The 21927-nt window shown below is 37.1% G+C and overlaps 1 non-coding gene across 1 annotated transcript; it reads right to left on the bottom strand.

The window, feature by feature from the left end:
* Positions 1-21820: 21820 nt before the first annotated feature.
* On the bottom strand, positions 21821-21893 carry Trnaf-gaa (transfer RNA phenylalanine (anticodon GAA)). Its single transcript has one exon. It is a non-coding gene; the product is annotated as a tRNA-Phe (tRNA).
* Between the last annotated feature and the right edge of the window lie 34 nt (positions 21894-21927).

Genomic DNA, 21927 nt, shown 5'->3' with positions numbered 1-21927 from the left:
TCATCTTTTTTTCTGCATCTACTGAGATTGTATCCAGCATCACATTTTTTTAGAAGCTTGCTGAATGGATCGATTGCAAGGCAAAATAGTAGTGGTGATAGGCTATCGCCTTGAAATATTCCTCGTTGGATGCTAATGTTTGGAGACTGTATTGTCCCTTCCATGTGGTGTATGCTTGTATGTCTTGCTAAAACCTTTCGACACACCCGACCAACACCGACAAAATTGGTATCGTTTGGAAGTTCCTTCTCTCCGCCGTTAAATATACAAAAATTGGTCAAAAACATTCATTCTTTCACCGTCAGCAGGGTCATGTTTTACACGGTGGGGTCATTTTTTTCGTCAACACTTTTGCAAAGTCATCATATGCCCTGCAATGACTAGCCTTATATCGAAACCTGCCAAAGTCGTTTGTCGTGGTGGGCGCTGGGGTTGGCTTTTCTTTTCAGTTTCCTCCTTTGCAATACAGGCTAGAGTCTGGTGATTGCAGCTAGTTTTTTTTTTTTTTTTTTTTTTTGCACCCGTGCATGTACTTGCTGCTATTTAAATTTTTTTGAAGGAGTTGGTTGATTTAAAAAAAAAATTTTTTTTAGGGCTCCGTTGCTCTTATAAAACCTTACCACACCCGGGCAACGCTGGCTACCACAGTGTGTTTGTATGTCCGCTAAAAACTTTTGTCAGCTGCAACGGACTGGGTCAAAACTGGTACCATATGAAAGAGCCATCTCTTGGACATATAATATGTGAAAATTAGAAAAAAAAAATTAATTCTGTGGTGCTCAACTGGATCATTTCTTGGAAGGGGGAGGGTCACTTTTTGCGTCACAATTTTCGCAAGTCACGCACATGTATAAAACTGAAATTATGTTCAAAAAGGTTATTTTGCATGGTCATGACATCATAAGGCGTCATGGACTGATGGCCACAAGTGTTTGCCAGTAACTTTTTTCCTCTTCTTTCCTCCTTTCATGTTTCAGGTTCGAGCCTGCCTACCGCGGCTAATTTTTTTTTTTTGCAGTCACGTGCACTCACTGCTATTTTGTTTGAAAGAAAAGTTGTTTTGATTCATTTATTTTTTAGGGGGGAGGGCTTCCAGCGCACGGGCTGCCAAAATATCTGGTGGGGAAGTTACCACCTACTTCGTTTTTGGGCAATTACGTTCTTTTCTGGGAGTTGCTCAATATCCTTAGCAGCTGTGTCCAAACTGAACTTTGTCAACTCGGGTAACGCTGGGTATCCATGCAAGTCCACTATCTATAATATAAATCTCAACCGTCTGTTATTGTGTGTGTATGTTTGTATGTCCCACTAAAATTTTCGACACACGCGACCAATACTGACAATATTGGTATCGTTTGGAAGCTCAGTCTCTCAGCCGACAAATATCCAAAAATTGACCAGAAACATTCACTTTTTCACTGCGAAGTGGGCCATTTTTTACAAGGAAGGGGTCACTTTTTTTGTCAACATTTTTGCAAAGTCATCATACGCCTTGCAATGACTAACCTTATATTGAAACCCGCTGACGTCATTTGTCGCGGTGGGTGTGAGGGCTAGACAGTTGTTTTTTTTTCCCCACCTTCTTTTCCTCTTTTGCGTTACAGGTTTGAGCTTGGCTACTGCAGCTAATTTGTTTTTCTTTTTTTTCGCTCGCACAGGTGCTCGCTGCTATTTTAATTTGGGGGGGGTAATTTAAAAAAAAAATTTTTTAGGGTCCCGTTGCTCAATACTCTTACTATAAAACCTCTCCACACCCAGGCAACGCCGGGTACCACCGCTAGTTTATAATAATCGTGGAAAAAAATTGAAAAAAAAAAAATAAGTAAAGGTGAAAAACAAGCATTTTTAGCGGGTGTGCCCTCTCGTACAGGTCTGCCAAGTTTTTTTTTTTTATTATTTTAATTACACCACAAAAGTAATATGGGCTTTTTTAGGTTAAATAGGCAACATGGCTGACCGATACTGAGGTGACGTGGAAACTTACAATTGCGAAATGCTGATATAGGAATAAAATGTGTTTTTATAGATATATATCGACTTTTTTTGCATTTTCGTTTTTCAAACAGTTTTTACCGAAATCTTTCAAAGTGATTCGTGTATTTCATTTTTCCGACAATTTATTGTTTTCGTCTTCTCTTTTTCCAACAATTTATTACTTAAATCTTTGAAAAGAGATTCGTTTATTTAAATATTATTTTAATTTTATTTATTTTAAATCACATTTCATGTACTTTATTTTTTCATGCATTGTATTAGTAAAACGTATTTCGATCCTATATTTACATTTCGCAATTTTAAGTTTCCATGTGACGTCAGCATCGGTCGGCTATGTTGCTTATTCAACCTACCAAAAGTATTGCACACAAAAAGTATTATTCCTTAAAAAGTATTTCAATAAATAAAGAAATGTTCACGCGCGCGCGCACACACACACACACACACATACACACACACACACACACACACACACACACACACAATAAAATAAATAAATTATCGGATAACACTCTATTGTAATTGTTGCAATTGTGGAGAATCTTTATCGAATTAAAATTTAATGTAAAAATGACCCCCCCCCCATCCGGTCTATCCGAGCCATTTTACCATTCCACGGCAGTTAACGAAAGTTTTCGGCCCTAGTACCATCGCATCACTTGGAATTTGCTTTTGTTAATTTAACTTCCGAAAGAAACCAATAAATATTTAATAAAGTAATATATTTTTATAATAACAAAACAGATTCAAACCATTGAAAAACATTTTAATAAAAGAAAACGGTACTTGTACAGTTTAGTCAAGACATTAAAAAATGAAAATATCGAAAAAAGTTTAAATTGTATGTATTCGTTATGGAACGAAGTTCTCAGAAAAATAATTTCACTTAATTTCATCAAGTAGTTTTTTTTTTTTTTTTTTTTTTTTTTTTTTAACAGCGGAAAAACACGTTTTTATGAGAGCGCGTTGAGGGCAGCCATCTTGGATTAAAAAAAAATTGTTTGAAATTTAGAAATGCCAAAGGGAGATAACTCCAGTTAAAGCGCTGGCACCCCTCCCCATCTTTAATACTAGCTTTTCTTCCTAAAAATCGAACATTTTGCTCGGTATCATAATAAATTGTTTTTTTCGCTGTAAAAAAAAAAAAAAAAAAAAAAAAAAAAAACTACTTGAAATTAAGTGAAATTTTTTTTCGGACAACTTCGTTCCATAACGGATACATACAATTTAAACTTTTTTCGATATTTTCATTTTTTAATACTTTGACTAAACTGTTCAAGTACCAACCAAACAATTAAAAATATTGTATTCTATTCTAATAAATATAAAGAATGCAATAAATATTTAATAAATTATTTTTATGCTACTAATTCTAAATTTAATCAAGTATTACTTTTGTAAAATATACGTAATAAAATAAAATTGTTTACAAAAGTTTTACATTTTCTTTCATGCCAATCTGTTTTATTTTATTTTAAACAACGGAACCTCGGTTGTTCCACTCGGTTTTCACCTGACACCGGTACGGCCGGATGTAGAGTCGCTCATTATTCCGTTATGTGTTTTTTTTTTCGTTTTCAGTTTCAGTAACCCAGGTTTCATTTTATGTGATCGCACTTCGGTAGTTATAGTAGTAGCTCGTCACCGGATTTTAACGAACCAATGCAGGCGTGAGGTGTTGATCTATATGACTAGTTGTATTCATTAGTAGTAGTAGTAGTAGTAGTAGTAGTAGTAGAACTAAGAGTATTAACTGTTAACGCTGGGGTTTTGTAGTAGTAGGAGTAATAACGATCAGTGTTTGGTAGCAATAGTATGCTCACGATACTACTGCTACTATTACTAGTAGTAGTATAAAGCTCGATTAAAGTAGTAGTAATAGTAGTAGTTGCTATAGTAGTAGTTAGCCTGTATAAAATATCCTCATTACTCTTGCTCAATAAGAAACAAAAGAATTTTAATGGCGTAAATTATGAACTTGAATTATCGTTTTCTTTTTTAGTTAACATATGTATTTTTTGTTTCGGCGTTTCGTTAAAGTTATAAAAATAAAAATTGGGTAAATTTGTAGATAAACATTCTCATCTCCCGACTCTGCTACAAATGCTATTCTATTTTTTTTTTTTTTAGTAAACCATTAAATGGTCGACATTTGTACAATTGAACCGAGATGCATTCTGGTGAATTTGATCGCGTAATTAATGTTTAAAGTAGGATTTTTGAATTTTCGCTTTATTTTGCAGTTTTGCTATCCGATTTAGTAATATATATATATATATATATATATATATATATATATATATATATATATATATATATAGGATTAATCGCATAGAGGCCAGACGCTTGACCAAATTATAGTATCTGTTTCGGATGTATACACTTGTCTTTGGCCAGTAAACTTTTCAGGCAATTTCTGTCTCAATCCAGAGTGCCATTTTTCAGGGAGATATACCCCCGCCCCTTAAAAATCGACATTAACCCAGTTATGTAAAAAGGTTTACATGAGATATCTTCGGGCTACTAACGAATATGTAATGTGTTACAAATCAGATGAGGAGAAAGGCCTCTTAATTTTAGTTAATTTTAATTTTTGTCCCGTCCGTCCACTGTGTCCTTTTTTGGAGATCTGATTTTCTTGAATAAATAAAAAAAAAAACGACCCTGTGTCTAACTTTGGCTTTATGAAGAGATACACAAGACCCGGTCCAGGTCCATTGCATTTTTTGTACTTCACGAACGTAGGATTTTCACGTTAAATCCAATTTTTACAGTACCTTTTGTTTATTAAATTATGAAAGTACAGAATACTTAGCAACTCTTTCTCACATTAAGAATGTTATTATTTCAACAACACATTCCGTAAACTGCATAAAGTATTCATTTTTTTTTTTAAATTTAATTATCATTAAAGGTTGAGCTACTAAATTGTTTTTTTGTTTATTTGCTTAAAAGAATTCTTCACATTAAAAAAAAATATTCATTTATTTTCGAAGGCAAGAACCATATCTTAATTTTTTTTTTTTTTTTTTGAACGTGAAATTATTTTTTAATCGACAGTTCGAATTTCGAGCGAAACAAACATCGTATCGGGCATTTTGTCGCATTATTATTAGAGATTAAAAATGACGGTTATCTTGAACTTTTCAGCTTTAAAATGGCCGTCATTGAAGTAACAAACTACTTGGCCTTCGGGTCAAGATCTAAGTGTAGTATCTGTTCTGATACTACACTTCAATTTTTTGTTCTCGGTTAGTGGAGGAGAAATCTTTCACGAACGAGACAATTTTAATTTACGTTCCTTTCTCCATGTTGAAAAACGACCTTGTTGTCTAACTCTCTGCCCTCGTGGGAAGGCAAGGTAAATATGAACATTATATTAGCCACGTGAGTACTAGTTTTATAACAAACTAAATTTAATCACCAAACAACGCCGTAATACTATAATCAGGTTATAATAACCTTATTATTACGGTATGATTATGTTGTTTTAATGGTAGGCATGGAAGCCGAAAAGTTCAATATAACCGAAATTGCTAGTAACTGTTACTTCGAAAATGCTTTTGTAGCCTTTAAACTGTCGATTTGAAAGTAATTTCTGGCATGGATTAAAAGCTAAAGTCGATGAAATTGTGCTTTAACGGTCCTGTTTGCGGCCTTCGTTAAAGGTCGTGCCCTTTCGCCGCATTCATTTTGAGCATAGTTTTCCAAGCGTTTTTTTTTTTTTTAATTTAAAATTTTTTTTTTTCAGTTTATTTTTCGTATTGCCATTTATTATTATAGATAGTGTTATGGCATATGTTTTTTTTTTTTTGTTTTTTTTAATGACTTTTAAATTACAGTTTTCGGCATTTTTTGCAAGAACTAAAAAAAAAAAAAAAGGGTGTGTGTAAAGAAAATGAATATACAACAACTAAATGTTACCAAAGGCAAGATAAACTACTCTTGTATCTACCTGTATAAGCTTTTTCTATGTTTTAACTTATTTTAAAGAGTTCATTTACTTCGAAATAAAATTAATGTCAAGTCTTGAGTTAGAACGAAAAAAAAGTCAGTTTCGTTGTAGGTATTTATCCCCAAAACAATGTGAAAAACGGAGCGCATGTTTCCGTGACGTCAGACTTGTGTTAACTACGAACTATGGAAAAGCAGAAGCGATTTAATGCTTTTTTAAAACCTTTGTTTATCTTCTTCAAACTGCAATTAATAATTAATCTTTGTTATAATTTTTTTAGGTTTTAAGATTTACACAGTTTAATGATTAATAATATTATAAACATTTGTATATTAAATATGAAATACGGTTTTACTGAATGTTCATTTGATTACCTACGGGCTTCCATATTTTGTTCGGTAAAAAGAGACGAACAAAATATGAAGGGGGGGGGGCTACAAAATGCTTAATATTTGTGCAATAATATTTTCAAATCGGTTTTAATCTGGGGATAAAATAGCTGGCAAGAGCCATGTTTATGTAAAAACTTAATATTTAAAAAAATTTTTAAACACAGTTAATTAAAAATCTATGTTGTAACGGAACATTTTGAAATAATGGAATTTTAATCGTTTTAATCTTTAAAAAATTAATTAATGTTTACGAAGTTTCTTTTTCAAGGCAATTCAACTGGTTATAGTATATATTAATTCGAAAAAAATGCTATTAAAAAAAAACAATAATATTAAATTTATATCATTTTTTAATTGCAACTTCAAGGTAAATTTTTGTTCAATATGTGTATTTAAACTTTTAAAAAATAAATATTTTTTACTTATTTGATAATAATAGAAATATTTTTTACTTATTTCATAATAATAGAAATTTCGATAGATTTAAATATATTTTGTTCGAATTTCGAAAAAATAAATATGAGGCAGGGGGGGGGGCACGCACTAAAAATATTTCCCCTCATATATTTTACGGAAACTGTGCATTTTATATGTAATTTCATTCTAAAATGGATAAGTATCGAAAATTTCACGAAAATCTGAACATTAGTTGATTTTTGCTAGATGTATTAAACACGGGTATGTTTTCACGTTTGGAATGTCTACTACATGGGAATGTTATTTTAAAGCGCCAATTATGTAAACACGATTTTCGTGTTGCAATTTCATTATTTTCGTTCGATGAAAAAAAATTTTTTTAATTGTTACTGATTTATTTTGCCCTTCTTCTTTCAAATGGTACAAAAGTTATGCTAATAATATTAATTTATAATAAAGTTACATCGTGTTACATATAGGGTGGAGTAATTCTGTGGTGAATTTTGGCAGTCCCTATGTTACAGCAATTTGAATTGTTGATAATCGCTCAAAAGTTGAAAATTAAACAAAATACTGGTGAAACTCCACCCAATAAATATCATCAAGCGTGCAAAAATGTAGTGGGCTGGGCTACCAGCTTTTTTTTTTTTAATTTTCGATTTTTGAGCGATTATTGAGTATCCAAATGGCTGTAACGAAACCACCATTTATTTTTCGTTCTAACTCAACAAGCTTGACACTATTTTTATTTCCAAATAAAAACAATGCCTTAACATGAATATAAACACACACACACACACACACACACACACACACACACACACACACACACACACACAAATTTTATCCAGGTAGGTAGAAGAGTAACTTATCTTGCCTTTGGTACGAGTTATTTTTTTAAATTTATATATATGTATATTTTCACCTTTTTTTTTTATTTTGTTGATTATTGTAATGTCCAACATTTTATTCTTATTTTAATCAATTTCTAACCTAGATTTTGACTCACTATGTTTACTGAATTGTCTCAGCAAGTTTTATTTATAATCAATGTATAACCCGATGCGCTCCACCTTAGGGAGGTACGCCAGTATATATATTTTTTTTATTTTTTATTTTTTTTTACACAGTGATCACCACTTATCAAGGCCCGGAAGCCACTCAGAGATAAGGGTTATTGCAAGTACATTAAGTTAATGAGGAGATTTGCTGAAGTGTTTACTTAAGGGGGCGGTTCATTAGGAATTTGTTTATGTTGGACTTGAAGACATCCAAGTTGTAGTCCGGAGGGAAGCAGGCAGACGGAACAGAGTTCCACAGACGTGCAGTTCTAAGAAAGAAGCTTTGTTCATGGAATCCGTGTTTTGATTTAGTGGGGGAAAGTTTTCACAGTGGATTCAGCTAGACGGGTGTTTTTCGTGAAAGATTGGCGAGGGGGGACCAGAGATTGGAGTTCAGACGAGCATCTGCCATGGAAATAACGATAAAACAAGGACAGGCTCGCAACGTCTTTTCTGTGGGAGAGAGGTTGCAGGGTAGAGAAAAGGGCATCCCCCACTAAGCCACGAAGTCTATTTTGTACTCTGTCAAGGCAGGATATGCTGTTTTTAGCAGCTCCTGCCCAGATATGGCAACAGTATTCCATCCTTGGACGTACTTGGCTTTTATATAGATAGAGAATTGCATCAATCGTGAGATATATTCTGGAGCGGTAGAAGGATCCCACCATCTTTCCAGCGACCTTGGCAACAGACTAGATGTATGTGTTCCATTTCAGATCAGGAGTAAAGGACAAACCCAGAAGCTTGTCAAAACACGGAGCCTCACCCAGACGAGAGCCATCCATCACAATTGATGCCAGCTGGGGATCAGAGCGTTGATGATGTAAGGATAGGAGTTTGGTTTTGGATGCATTAAAGGTAACCAGCCACATCTTCCCCCACTGAACCACGTGCTCGAGATCAAAGGAGAGAGAATCAGAGAGAACTTTGTCATTTACAGCCTTTGATGTGTTGCCGTAGATGGTCGTGTCATCAGCATAGATGTCAACGAATGATTTAAGTATGTGTTTAGGGAGGTCATTGATGTAGATCAGGAAGAGAGTTGGGCCCAGGATTGACCCCTGAGGGACTCCAGCATTTATATATGAGTTTGTTTTAAGCCTTTCCGATCACGGAACGCCTCCTCCAAAATTCAACAGTTATTCTGGGTGACCAGAATAACTCTCACAACACGGCAGTTTGGACTTGATCTTCTACACAGGTACAGAGTTTGGCGAGAGATTCTGGTTATTCTGTTTCAACAAGAAAAGTCGGCCAATTCAGGAAAATAGATGCGACCACATGCCACGTTGTGATTATTGTTGTTGATCCGTTAGCCACAGCCCTTTCCCAACATCAAGTTAGGCACTCCTCTCTTGATAGACGGTTCCTGAAAAATAACTCAAATTGACCGTTCGGTCTGGCAGCAATTCAAACTCCTTTGCAGAAGCAATAAGTAAAAGATCCACTTGTTGGTTTTCTTTTTTATAAAATTTATATTAACAGAAACTATATAACTGCAACGTTCTAATATAATACCATTGTACAAAGATAAAGGTATGGGCAGTTGAAATTAAAATCACTTCAAAGTCCACAGTCAACACATGTCACATCTGCAACTGATAGTGCTTGTACTAATATAATACCACTGTACAAGATAATCTTATAGGCAGTTGGAATTAAATCACATCAGAGTCTACAGTTCAATATGTGTCGCATCATCTACGACTGACAGCGCTTTCACCTGGAGAAACAGTCACCCATAATTCCGGATTCAATTTTTGTATATTGTAAATCTCAATAGGTGGGAAATTGCTAGCTGTGAATCTACGTGAATCAGACTTTATATATTGTCACCAACAGTCTGCAGATGTGGATGTGGGAGGAAGCTTTTGTTTGCAATAGTGTTAAGCATGGAATTATCAGCAGTGAGGGTTTTAGCCAAACACAAATCTATTTTTGTTTGTGCAAAATACGATATGTGATTGAAAGTATTCAACTAAGGTTTTCAGCTTGAGAGAGAGAGAGAGAGAGAGAGAGAGAGAGAGAGAGAGAGAGAGAGAGAGAGAGAGAGAGATTGACAACGGTATTTCAAAGTCGGCATATTTCTCAGCAGTCAGGGGATTTTGTTCAGCTCGCTGTCAGCTCAACCCTATTTAAGTCTCCTCAATTCTACTGTTCAACTCACTAAAAATCGCTCGTGCATAAGCTTATATATTCAGTGGAAGGGTGGAGAATGAAGGTTCCCCAATCCAAACTAGCCAATCAAAGGTTGTTATGACATATCCCCTCTCTTCTGATTGTCTCCATGCCAATTGTGCATAATCTTGTATCAAAATAAATTTCCATCTCATTGTTCCCACAGTGATCGTCCTAGGAAGATAACCTCCAGGTAAGATTCTGCTCCCAAACTTAGCCAAAACAACTTTCAATACTCTTCTCTCAAAATCAATTGTTTTCTTCATAAAGCAATCTTATTATCAAAATATTGTTATCAATCCCAAATCCGCTAACTGAAACTACCTTTCCTCAGTATGGTTGCATCATTGATCAAATAAATGGAATCAGCAAGGTAATTGAGTGTTGCCCGGGATTGTTTACATAATAAAAGTTCTAATTTAACTCTATTTTAACCATTTTAATGTAAAATTTGACAACCATAGGTAGTTGGGTCACAATGTAAATCAGAAATATTGCTTACTAATCTCCCTACGAGGGCTGGATATGACCCAAAGTCGACACTTATTATTAGAATCTAATGTTCGATGTATCATGGACCTTCCCAGATTAGGTAAATTCATAAAACATTGATTCTTGGTGCTACCAGATCAGAAGATATTTGCTCCCTAACTTAAAATGCACCAAACACTGATGTTACTGTTTTTTTTTTCTTTTCTTTTTGCAAAACTCAATCATGTTCTGCAAAGTAAAAAAAAAAAACAACTTCTTTCTGCAAAACAACCAAACTAAATACAATGAATAAATATTTGAATATTTTACATAAAGAATATGAAACATAAAAACTTTTTGCTAAACTATTGGATTTGGCATTAAATAACCCCAAAAGAGTTGATATGCTGTAAAACAAAACACCCAAACCAAACGTCATGAATAAATGTTTGAATATATAAAGAATTATTATTTATTTTACAAGGAGGTCATCACTTATCAAGGCCTCAAGGCCACTCGGGAATAAGGGTTAATGAATGTAATATGGCAGTGTAGTAATTGTTAATAGCGTTAGTTAGGTACAATTTGATTATTTAAGGGGACGGTTCAACAAGAACTTGTTTAAATTAGACTTGAAAGCTATCATAATGTAGTCGGCTGGGAAGCAGACCAATGGAACTGTGTTCCACAGGCGGGTAGTACTAGTAAAGAAGCTGTGTTCGTGGAATCTATGTTTAGATTTAGGCACAGATAGAGTGGGGAAACTGTTGATAGGCTAGTGCCTTTTGTGAAAGTTTAGCAAGGGGGCCATAGATTGGAGTTCAGAGGAGCCCTCGCCATAAAAACAACTATAGAGCAGAGGCAAGCTCGCAGCGTCTCTTCTGTGGGAAAGAGGCTGCAGGGAAGAGAAAAGTGCATCACCTACTAGGTTTCGAAGCTAGTTTTGAACTCCGTTGAGGCAGGATGGGGAGCACCAAGCAGCCCCTACTCAGATATGGCAATAGTACTCCATTTTAGAAAGTACTTGGCTCTTACACAGATAGAGGATTGCATTTGCAGTAAAATACCTTCTGGAGACGCAGAATGATCCAACCATTTTTCCAACAATCTTGGCAACAAATTTGATGCATGTGTTCCATTTCAAGTCATTCCCAGAAGCTTTCCAAGACATGGTGCTTTCCCAAGACGGGAACCATTCATTTTAATGGGAGCCAGATGGGGACCCAGAACAATTAGGATAAAAAAAAAGAGAAGCTTAGTTTTAGATGCATTAAAATTAACCAGCCACTTTTTCCCCCATTGAACCACGTTCTCAAGATCAGAAAGATCTTGGTCACTGCTGTCCTTTGAAGTGTTGCCATAGATTGTGGTATTGCCAGCATAAATATCTACAAATGATTTAAGAATGTGATTTGGAAGATCATTGATGAAAATCAGAAAGAGAGTTGGGCCCAGGATGGAACCCTGAGGGACGCCAGCATTAATACTATGAGCTTCTGATTTCTGCCCATTGACGATTACTCTTATAAGCCTATCAGAGAGAAAGGAGTTAATAATTGCGAAGATATTTCCAGTTATTCCGTAGCTGGCAATCTTGTTAAGTAGACCTTTATGCCATACCCTCTCAAAAGCCTTGGATATGTCAAGAGCTATTGCTCTAGGAACAAAGCCTTCATTGGGTGATTCACTAATCCTATGTGATATAATTAACACATCAGCTGTAGATCTAAACCGGAAAAGGGTTGATATGCCATAAAACAAAACTAAACCAAACCAAATCAAATCATCGATTTAATCGAACCATTTTTCGGTAGGAATACCTCAGATAATCGCTGCTCTCCCTCCCTCCTCCTCCTCCGACAGTAACTCTTTCATGTTTGTGAGGTTAGCCTCCTTCCTCAGCACTGAAGAGAAGGCATAAATCAAATCGAAAACGGGTGCTAGTCTACAGATGAGGACCTCAAATTCTAGTCTTGTTTTCATTTCGGAAAAGTTAGGTCACATGGTACTAGCTGACTATACATTTTAGCCTCTCCCGTCACTTAAAAATTAACCAAAATTCAGGAAATCAACCCATTTTAATGAAATTTTCAGTATTTATTAATTAATGATCACAGAATATAATGAACCCATTATATATTTGAAAATAAAAAAAATTAGTGAAAATTTAGTTTACGTAAACAAAAACACCTTTATTAAAATTAGTTTTTAAGTACTAAAAAAAAATTTATGTTTGCTTTTTTATGAAATTAAAGCATCGTAAATGTAAACAATTAAAATTAAAAAAAAAAAAAAAATTCAGGGACATTATGAAAAAAGACCCTAAAGTCCGTGTTAATGAAATTAATAATAATAAAAAATCCTGGACTATCGATATTATCATTAAATTAAGCATTGCTTATTCAATATTTCCGGCCAAAAATAATATAATTGCAAAATGTGATTTTAATGATGATAGTTTTCGATAAAATTTTCCTTTGTACTCATGAACGAGTAAAAAAAAAAAAAGAAAACAAATGTAAGAATTTTTACTTAATCTTGAAAAATAAAAAATGGCACATCTGCATGCCAGTGACATGAGGCGAATGTGTGTATTTTAGTTTCAAGAACCACCGACAGATGTCACTTATCAGCCAAAGAACAGATAACTCTACCTTTTTTAAAAGTGCGTGCAAACAAAAATTATATTTTCATACATTTTCATACAACCTTACCACACACACAAAAAAACCAAACAAACAGATAATTCTAAAAACAATCATGCTTTTATCAAATTTATTATTTTATTTTCAGTTATGAATCACTCATTGAAAAAAAAATTATATTAATTCATTAAAATTATATTTTGATACATTTTTTATACAATAAATGTTTCGATTTTCATATTTTTGTGTTATTTATTTTGTTATTATATATTTTTGCTTTATCATAAACACTTGTTTATCTTTGAGGTTAACATAATGGCCGATAAGATAAAGATGTCTCCTGTAATCGCAATCTTCAATGTGTTCACATCAAGGGAAAATGCAAATTTCCCCAATTTTCCGTAAAAATTACTTTTAACTATAAATAACTTTCTACTCGATGAATGTTCGTAATTTTTGGATATGTTACTATTTTCGACATGCCAATTAAGTACTGTTGTTTTTGCTTAAAAGCTATATATTAAAAAAAATCGATCTGTCAACTCTAGCTTAACAAGCACCAAAAATAAAAAAATTAAGAATAATGAAAAAAAAAAAAAAAGAAGAAAAAAAGAGATTCGGGGTGACTAAGAAAAAATAATTAAAAAAAAAATGTATAATTTCTACTAACGATTAATTTGAAGAAGTATGCGTGGACATATTGGCGAAAAAAAAATCTATAACTTTCATTAGAAAATAATCATTTTCTTTTAAAATTGAATTCTATTTAGATAGAATTGTTTTAGTTTATTTTTATTGAATAATAAAATTTAAGAATAAATCGAGTAATTGTTTGCTAACACTGACTTTTTAAACAACATTTTACAAACATTTCAAAGTCTAAGGAAAATACATTGGTAAATAAAAATCATCAATAATTTGGGGTGTTATTTAATACAAAAAAAAAAAAAAAGTGGGGTTTGTATTACTGTACACATAGATTCGAAAAAGTTGTCATAAAACAAATATATAAGAAATACATGTTATCAAAGGCAAACTAAGTTACTTTCCTACCTAACTGGATATGTTTCTAGTGTTTGTATTTAATGTAACATTGTTGAAATTTTAATAAAGAAATAATTTTTATTTATTTTTTATACACACATAATCACACCTCGACATTTAGGGAAAGGAACGCACTCTTTTGACCGGCTCTTTGCAGGTCATTTCCACCACCACCACCACCACCACCACCACCATCATCATCATCATCATCATCATCATCATAGTCTGCTATACTCTCCTACCCTCTGGAGAGTGAGGGAGAAGAAGATAGAACTTTTCACCATTTTCATTAGTTCGAACCTAGAGGAGGCTAATTTCGGCTCCGTCAAAAGGATTTTTGACGTTAAATTCTTACATTTTTTTTTCTCCTCCTTTGGAGAAAGACGTTTGTTTAGAACTCCATTGGAAGGTACTAAACTTTTAACGTCATTTTATTCCCAGTCATTAAAAGACAACTAGGCCTTGTGACTGGAAAATTAGTACCAGTTATTAAAAGGCAAACAAGAGTCTTACAACTGGAAAATTATTAGTCTCATAAAGGATTATCGAAAGAAACCGGCTGTGTTTTAAGGATTCCTTTTCTGTAAAGAATAAAAATTGATTTCGCCGATGAGACGAGCAGAATATCGGCTCTAGAAAGAAAATTCCCTCTTTGTTCTAGGAACTTGAAAGATTATTCAACCGAAGTTTCCTTCAGAAGAGAAATCTTCCATAATACAAGAATTTACGCCGTACTTGTACACATAAAGCCTACCAAAGCGAATTTATGGTTTTCTATTTCTTTCCTTTGAATTTAAAGGTATCTGAGCCTTCTCAAAGGAAAAATTATTTTAATTCTTTCTCCCATTTAAGGTCACAGAAACTTTTTGTTTGTGATTACTTTCGGAAAAGAAAAAAGAAAAGACATTTTGTCAAAGAAAGACTGAACATTTCGTTATAAGAAGGACTGAATTTAAAAAAAGAACTGTTTTCTATTTTTTATATGTTATTTTCTTTCAGCCTTTCTTACAAGTAAGAATTATCGTCTTTTTTGTATTATTTTTAAAAATTTATTTTAAATGTTTCTTAAGTTTTTTTTTTTAACCACAGCCTTGGGAAATAAAGGCAATTGATAACTTTTTGTTTTAATAAACTTGGATCATTTTAAACACATTCGGGCCTGTATTTCTTTTGCTCATTTCTATTAGTTTCCCTTATCCAACAAATTTGCATTAAATGCTTTTCCACCTTTTTTAAATTTCATTTTTGTTACCATGGAAAACGGACTTTGGTGACGAACACAAAATTCCGTTAACATGTTTATTCAGCTCGAAAAATACAATGTTTACCGATGTATTGGAAAATTTAAAATGGCGCCCGACTCTCTCTTTGACACGGTAAGTTTGGGAAAGGAGTTATAAATAAAAAACTAGACAAAATCCTGATAGAAACTCGCTCAATATATGTTACCGTAAGATAGGCTGACATATATTCGGTGGGTTTTTGACAGTATTTTGCATAATTTTTTATTTTTAACTCCTTTTCTCAAACTCACCGTGTCAAAGAGAGAGTCGGGCGCCATTTAAAATTTTCCAATACATCGGTAAACACTGTATGTTTTCGAGCTGAATATGTAGAAAATGTGTAAGGAAAGTCCTTTAAAATTACTGCGCCCTCTGTAGATGTATAAGGAAAATCCTTTAAAAGTACTGCGCCCTCTGTAGATGTGTGATGTTGCAGTAACGTAAAGCAATTCAATAACCAGTAAACACCGGTTCTGCACGGAATCCAACTAGCAAGGTACCTAGATGGATGCGAACGGTTACTCAGAACGGACCCAACAATCGGTTACTCAGAACGGTCCCAACAACGGTAAGATATGCTCACACCCACACGGCACGAGAAGCAACAGCAACACGATTCCCGACCAAGTCAATCATCGCTCTCCCAACGTCTTTCAATCACCCGCTTTTATGGCCATTGTAGGCCAGCTAAATTTGCATATTGCGAGAATTCATGTGACTTTGCGAGATATCATCCTTTACAAAAGACGGCGGCCGGCATCTTGATCTTTCTTTCTCTATTTTCGGTCGGCGACGCCGAGCCGGCCCCGAGGTAAGTCTTTCCTTTTCGTCTGTCTCTCTTACGCACCCACACAACACACAAACACGCGGGTGCTTGTCTCCTGGATGCACATTACACTCCCCCCTGATCTGATGATCACATAGGGAGCATTTGGGGGGGTGGCCTTTTAGTACGTGTGCTTCTGCGAAGAGGTACATTCACTGGTTCAGATTTGGGCTCTGGATCTGGTTCCGCCTCATCAGACGAAGTATCACTATCAGTCTCTGGAGGGGGCTCACTGAATCCGTGTATCAGCAGCTCATCACTGGACGCTTCACTGCTTTCTTCTGTAGTTGTGTGACGCGCCTCTGTAGCTGGGCAAAGATCTCGCACATGTCGTGGGGTTCCATCGACCAACACAGACTGCTGGCTAATCACTCCGGATATCTGTCCTCGCTTAAACTTGCCGGTGCACCGATTTCCTGGGGGCCGCACCCACACTGGATCTCCCACTTCATATCTGTGACATGTGTTGATTCCCTTCACTACGACTCGGTATGTGTAAATAGCATTCGCAGGTGCAGTTGAAGGAGACGTCCCTTCCTTTGGCGTAATGTTATACCAATATGTGGCTTCCGTAATAGTACATCGCTTCCTGGCAGCAATTCTTTTGATGCTGCGATGGCTTCTTTCAGCAATGCCATTTCCTGACGGCACATGCGCACATCGCAACCGTAGTCGGACGCCCCTCTCATCTAACAACTGCCGGACTTGCTGGCTACAAAACGCTGCATCATTGTCAGTCAGGAGCTCTTCCGGCGCACCTCGCTCAGAAAAAATGGATGATAGATGGCGAACAACATTTACCGAATCCTGTCTGGTCATCTGCCGCCACACCGCAAATCTCGTAAGCCCGCAATCAATGAGAGTTAGAAAGGGCTTGCCACTGTAATGGGTGATATCCATGGCCAGCCGCTGCCACACACCCTCAACTTCCAATCGACCCTTCTGCCATCGCTCTGGTGCCGGATCAATAGACTGGCAAGCCTCACAATTTCTGATGATCTGTCTGATATCCATCTTGGTCGCTGCTGGGTATACGCGCCTCACAAAATAAAGGGTCCTCTTGATACCCGGATGTCCGCTCTGTGCATGAATTTTTTGTATTTGACATGGGTCGATTGCAACTGCACAAGATCGAGCAGTAATCTCCATTCCCATCTTCGTGGCTTCATACCATTTGTGAGGTACTCGGGTCAGTTGGTCAGCACGATTACAATGTGATTGCACCAGAGTGACGCTCAGTGATAGCCCATACTCAGATACCAGTTTTTTTAGCATATCTAGCCTTCTCCGTATTAACATTTCGCTTGCTGCCTTGGTACGGATTCGTGTCCGTCCTGAAAGTGTGTCAGACACCCAGTGGTAAACACAGAAAGAATCTGTGTACAAGGTCAACTTCTTAGACTGCCACTGCAGGGCTAGATTTATCCCCTTTACAACGGTGTCCAGCTCTGCCAGGTTGATATGCTGAGAATCTGTTATGGGCCACAGCCAACATGCATCTTCAAACACGTTTCCTCCTTGCTCCAACGATACTCTCAACGCCAAAGAACTGGCATCAACCCACACACCTACGTTGTCTCCATTAACACACCACCGCCCACAGGCAGGGTCCTTCTTGTTCACTCTCTCCAGTGTCTCTTTAATCATCAGAGTTAGTAGGACATCATCGGATATGTCATCCCAACCTGTGGTTATTAAATTTGCTCTGCGTTTAATTACACCAACAGCTGCGCGGAGCCAGCCACAGGCCGGTAGGTGACCAACAAGTTTTCCACACCAAGAAAAAACGGTCCACCTTGTAACGATGTTGGGGATGCTTGGAATTTCGCTGCCACGCCTCCATTGTAGGATGCCATCTTCCTCATAAACATCCAATCCCAATACACGTGTTCCCTCAAACGTTTGGGATTCTTGCATTCCAGACCAAACTGAGCCAACTTTTCTTTGACACACGACGCAGACTGTACATCTTCATTGACGTATACGTCATCAATATAAGCTGATGTTGAGTCCCTCATGGGCTTTTCTTGGGACAATACTGTGTTGACAATAGTCTTCATAATCTGTGGTGCCACATTTAGGCCAAAACCGAGGCATGTAAACTGGAACCAAACTGTCTGGAACGGCCACAACGTCTCATCAACTCGCACCTGTAAATAGGCTTTTCGCAAATCCAATATCGAGACATTAGTGCCTTTCTGACGCCATTCCCTCAACTTGCTGGCACATACGTCAGCATCGGCAGTGTAGGCTTCAATATGCTTGTTAAGCTCCCTATAGTCCAGCACCGGCCGTACTTTCGACTTGTTATGCTGGACTACTGCCATCAAGGGTATTAGACCCTTGGGAGGCCAAAGCTTGTCCTCAGGGTAGGGGATTAACCAGCCATCTTGGATCCACGCCTTTAGTTCCCTTTCGTATTCTGCTCGGGCCTCACTGGGTATAGGGTACTCTGCAACCCCATTCTTGAGTTTAGTCGGTGCCCTTCCCTCGGTCCACTTCCAAGATGCAATCCAGGCCCTCTTGCGAGAGTCGTAGTCCACTGTAAAATCCGGCCGATCGATGTGGAGTGCTGCACACACTAGTGCCTCCAAGAATCGCACTTTTCCATCCCGATGAATTGCGACTCCCCCCAGCGCCTTGATGGCATCGTATCCGAGCAACAGGTCAAACCCCAGGAGATTTCCTTGGGTCACGAGCACATTGATCTTAGTGGCTGCACCGATGTCCGTGTAGACCTCGACAGTTCCAGCTCCACAGCATGTCTGGGCTTCGCCTCCTATCGTGGTGACTTTGATCTTTCTCTTAGTCCAACTTGGACACAGCCTGGCGCTCACTATAATATGCAAACAGCCTGAGTCGAGAAGTGCTGAGCAGGGTATCCTGTTTACGTAGACGGTCATCACTGGTTGCGCCTTGTTCAAATTTTGCTCGGGGAGCAGGGCGGCGCTGACGTTCTCTCCCCTGATACGTTTCCCGCACAGTTTTGGGCTGGATGCCCCAAACCGCCACAATTAAAACAGCACACACGCCCCCTGTTGGTGCAATTCCTTGTAAAATGTCTGCGTCGGCCGCAGCGAAAACATTTTCCATTGCTTGCAGGGTTCTGATTCGGAATCTCCCGAGCGCCAATCTGGCCTGTCTGTGTCGCCATCACAACTGGTTCCCCCAGGTCCTCCTCATCTTTGATGATGGCTTGAGCACGTTCCATCAAGTGTTCCATGGGCGTTGTTGAAATGCTGGTTGAGGCTCTCAATAGCTGCTTCACCCGAGTGGGAAGGCCCGCCACAAACACGTACGCGAGCGTCTGCTCCGACACCCCTCCACCGAATAGGACTGTGAGTTTCTTTAACTCTGCGAAGAAAACGTCCACACTTTCCTCCGGTAGAAGTTTTCGGGAAGCAAATTTTTCATAGGCTGTACAAGGATCCATGGCGAATGCCTTGTACAGCGCAGCTTTAATTGCGGTGACATCTCCCTTTTCGGCAGCACTGAGTTGCTGATACACACTCAAGGCACCCCCAGCCAATCTCAGGGGAATCACAGTGTGTACCCTTTTTACCTCACAAAGGTTGCCCGTCAGCTCGACCCTTTCAACCCAGTCGACAATGGATGTGGACCCGTCAAACTCGGGTATGAGCTTTAAGTCGAATTTCGACTCGGTCATAGTCCTAGAGGGCAAATAGCCGAAATAGCTTGTAGAAAATGTGTAAGGAAAGTCCTTTAAAATTACTGCGCCCTCTGTAGATGTATAAGGAAAATCCTTTAAAAGTACTGCGCCCTCTGTAGATGTGTAATGTTGCAGCAACGTAAAGCAATTCAATAACCAGTAAACACCGGTTCTGCACGGAATCCAACTAGCAAGGTACCTAGATGGATGCGAACGGTTACTCAGAACGGACCCAAAAATCGGTTACTCAGAACGGTCCCAACAACGGTAAGATATGCTCACACCCACACGGCACGAGAAGCAACAGCTCTCCCAACGTCTTTCAATCACCCGCTTTTATGGCCGTTGCAGGCCGGCTAAATTTGCATATTGCGAGAATTCATGTGACTTTGCGAGATATCATCCGTTACAAAAGACGGCGGCCGGCATCTTGATCTTCCTTTCTCTATTTTCGGTCGGCGACGCCGAGCCGGCCCCGAGGTAAGTCTTTCCTTTTCGTCCGTCTCTCTTACGCACCCACACAACACACAAACACGCGGGCGCTTGTCTCCTGGGTGCACATTACAGAATATACGTTACATTAAATAAAAACACTAAAAACATATCCAGTCAGGTAGAAAAGTAACTTATATTGCCCTTGATAACATTTATTTGTTATATATTTTTGTTGACAACTTTTTCGACTCTATGTGTACAGTAATACAAACCCAAAAATATAAATATGAAACTTTTTGTAGAGAGAAATAACATTTTTTAACTTGCGTATATTTAAAAATATTCTAATTAAACAAGCATTTCCTATTTTATTGCAACAAAATTAATTCAACGCAATTATTACACTTCCTGCGATCCGTACTTTTGTAACGTGGTCGCTACTTTTTAATGGTGTCGTTAGAGTGCAAAGTTTTCAGACCCATACGCTGTCCGGCAATAATAATAATAATAATAAAAAAAGGAAAGCAACAGGTTTGCATTTACAAAAGTACAAATAAAATGGTTCATCCAAAACAATGACTTTCGTCATATTTGCAAAGTCTTTTAAAAGTCTCATATACATCTTAGACTTTGTTTATGTCGTTCGTTCGCCATCAAGATGTATTTTTCTCTCCTTTACTTGTAAGACAAGCTCGAACCAACTTGTTAATTTGTATACGATAATCAATATCACATTTGCGGCGTGCAATTTGCTGGAGTTCTAATACGCCCTAAGCTCAAAGGACATAACAATACATTTCTCTGGCAGTAACAGACTAAAGTAGATATGGTAGATTGTTGCCATACAACTTCACTACCTCATGCAAAGATTATATTTAATACTGTCCGTAGAATACTACTGAACTTACCTTAAGATCTTTGTCAGGGTCAAGATTATAGCACAGTAGACTGTTCTTTTCAGTTTGCAGTCGATACATACACATTGCTATATCTTTTGAAGATGTCTACTAACCTAAAGACCAACAGAACCTTACAAACCTTCACTTAAAATAATACTTAGCAGATAAAAAGGTGATTTATAAACAGTGGAAATCGTTTTTCTTCACATGTCAAATGCCGAAACCCGCGATAAAACCAGAAAACCTTAGATCTTCAGTCTAACGCTCTCCCAACTGAGCTATTTCGGCTGTCGTAATGCCATTATTATTTTTCCTTTATACTGGGTTTTGTCATCGCAGTTTAAAGTTGCGATTTTCTTTCATTTTCTCACTTAAAAAACCCAATCTATTTTATTCTCTTTTATCGCCTTCCCCTCTACTTACCTCTTAACAATACCTCTCTTTGATTACCTCTCCTACACTCTAACTATTTCAGTACAAATATATTTAAATGGGCACTGCAACGCCATGTTAAGGCAATAAATATGTTAAAAACTGACAACCGCCGGATGCCGAAACCCGGGATTGAACCAGGGACCTTTAGATCTTCAGTCTAACGCTCTCCCATCTGAGATATTTCGGCTGTCTTAATGTCATTATTATTTTTCCTTTATACC

The sequence above is a fragment of the Euprymna scolopes genome, chromosome 18 (assembly GCF_053919585.1).
Source record: "Euprymna scolopes isolate OS-2025 chromosome 18, ASM5391958v1, whole genome shotgun sequence".
NCBI classification, from domain to species: domain Eukaryota; kingdom Metazoa; phylum Mollusca; class Cephalopoda; order Sepiida; family Sepiolidae; genus Euprymna; species Euprymna scolopes.
This window is presented reverse-complemented; position numbering and strand designations above follow the sequence as displayed.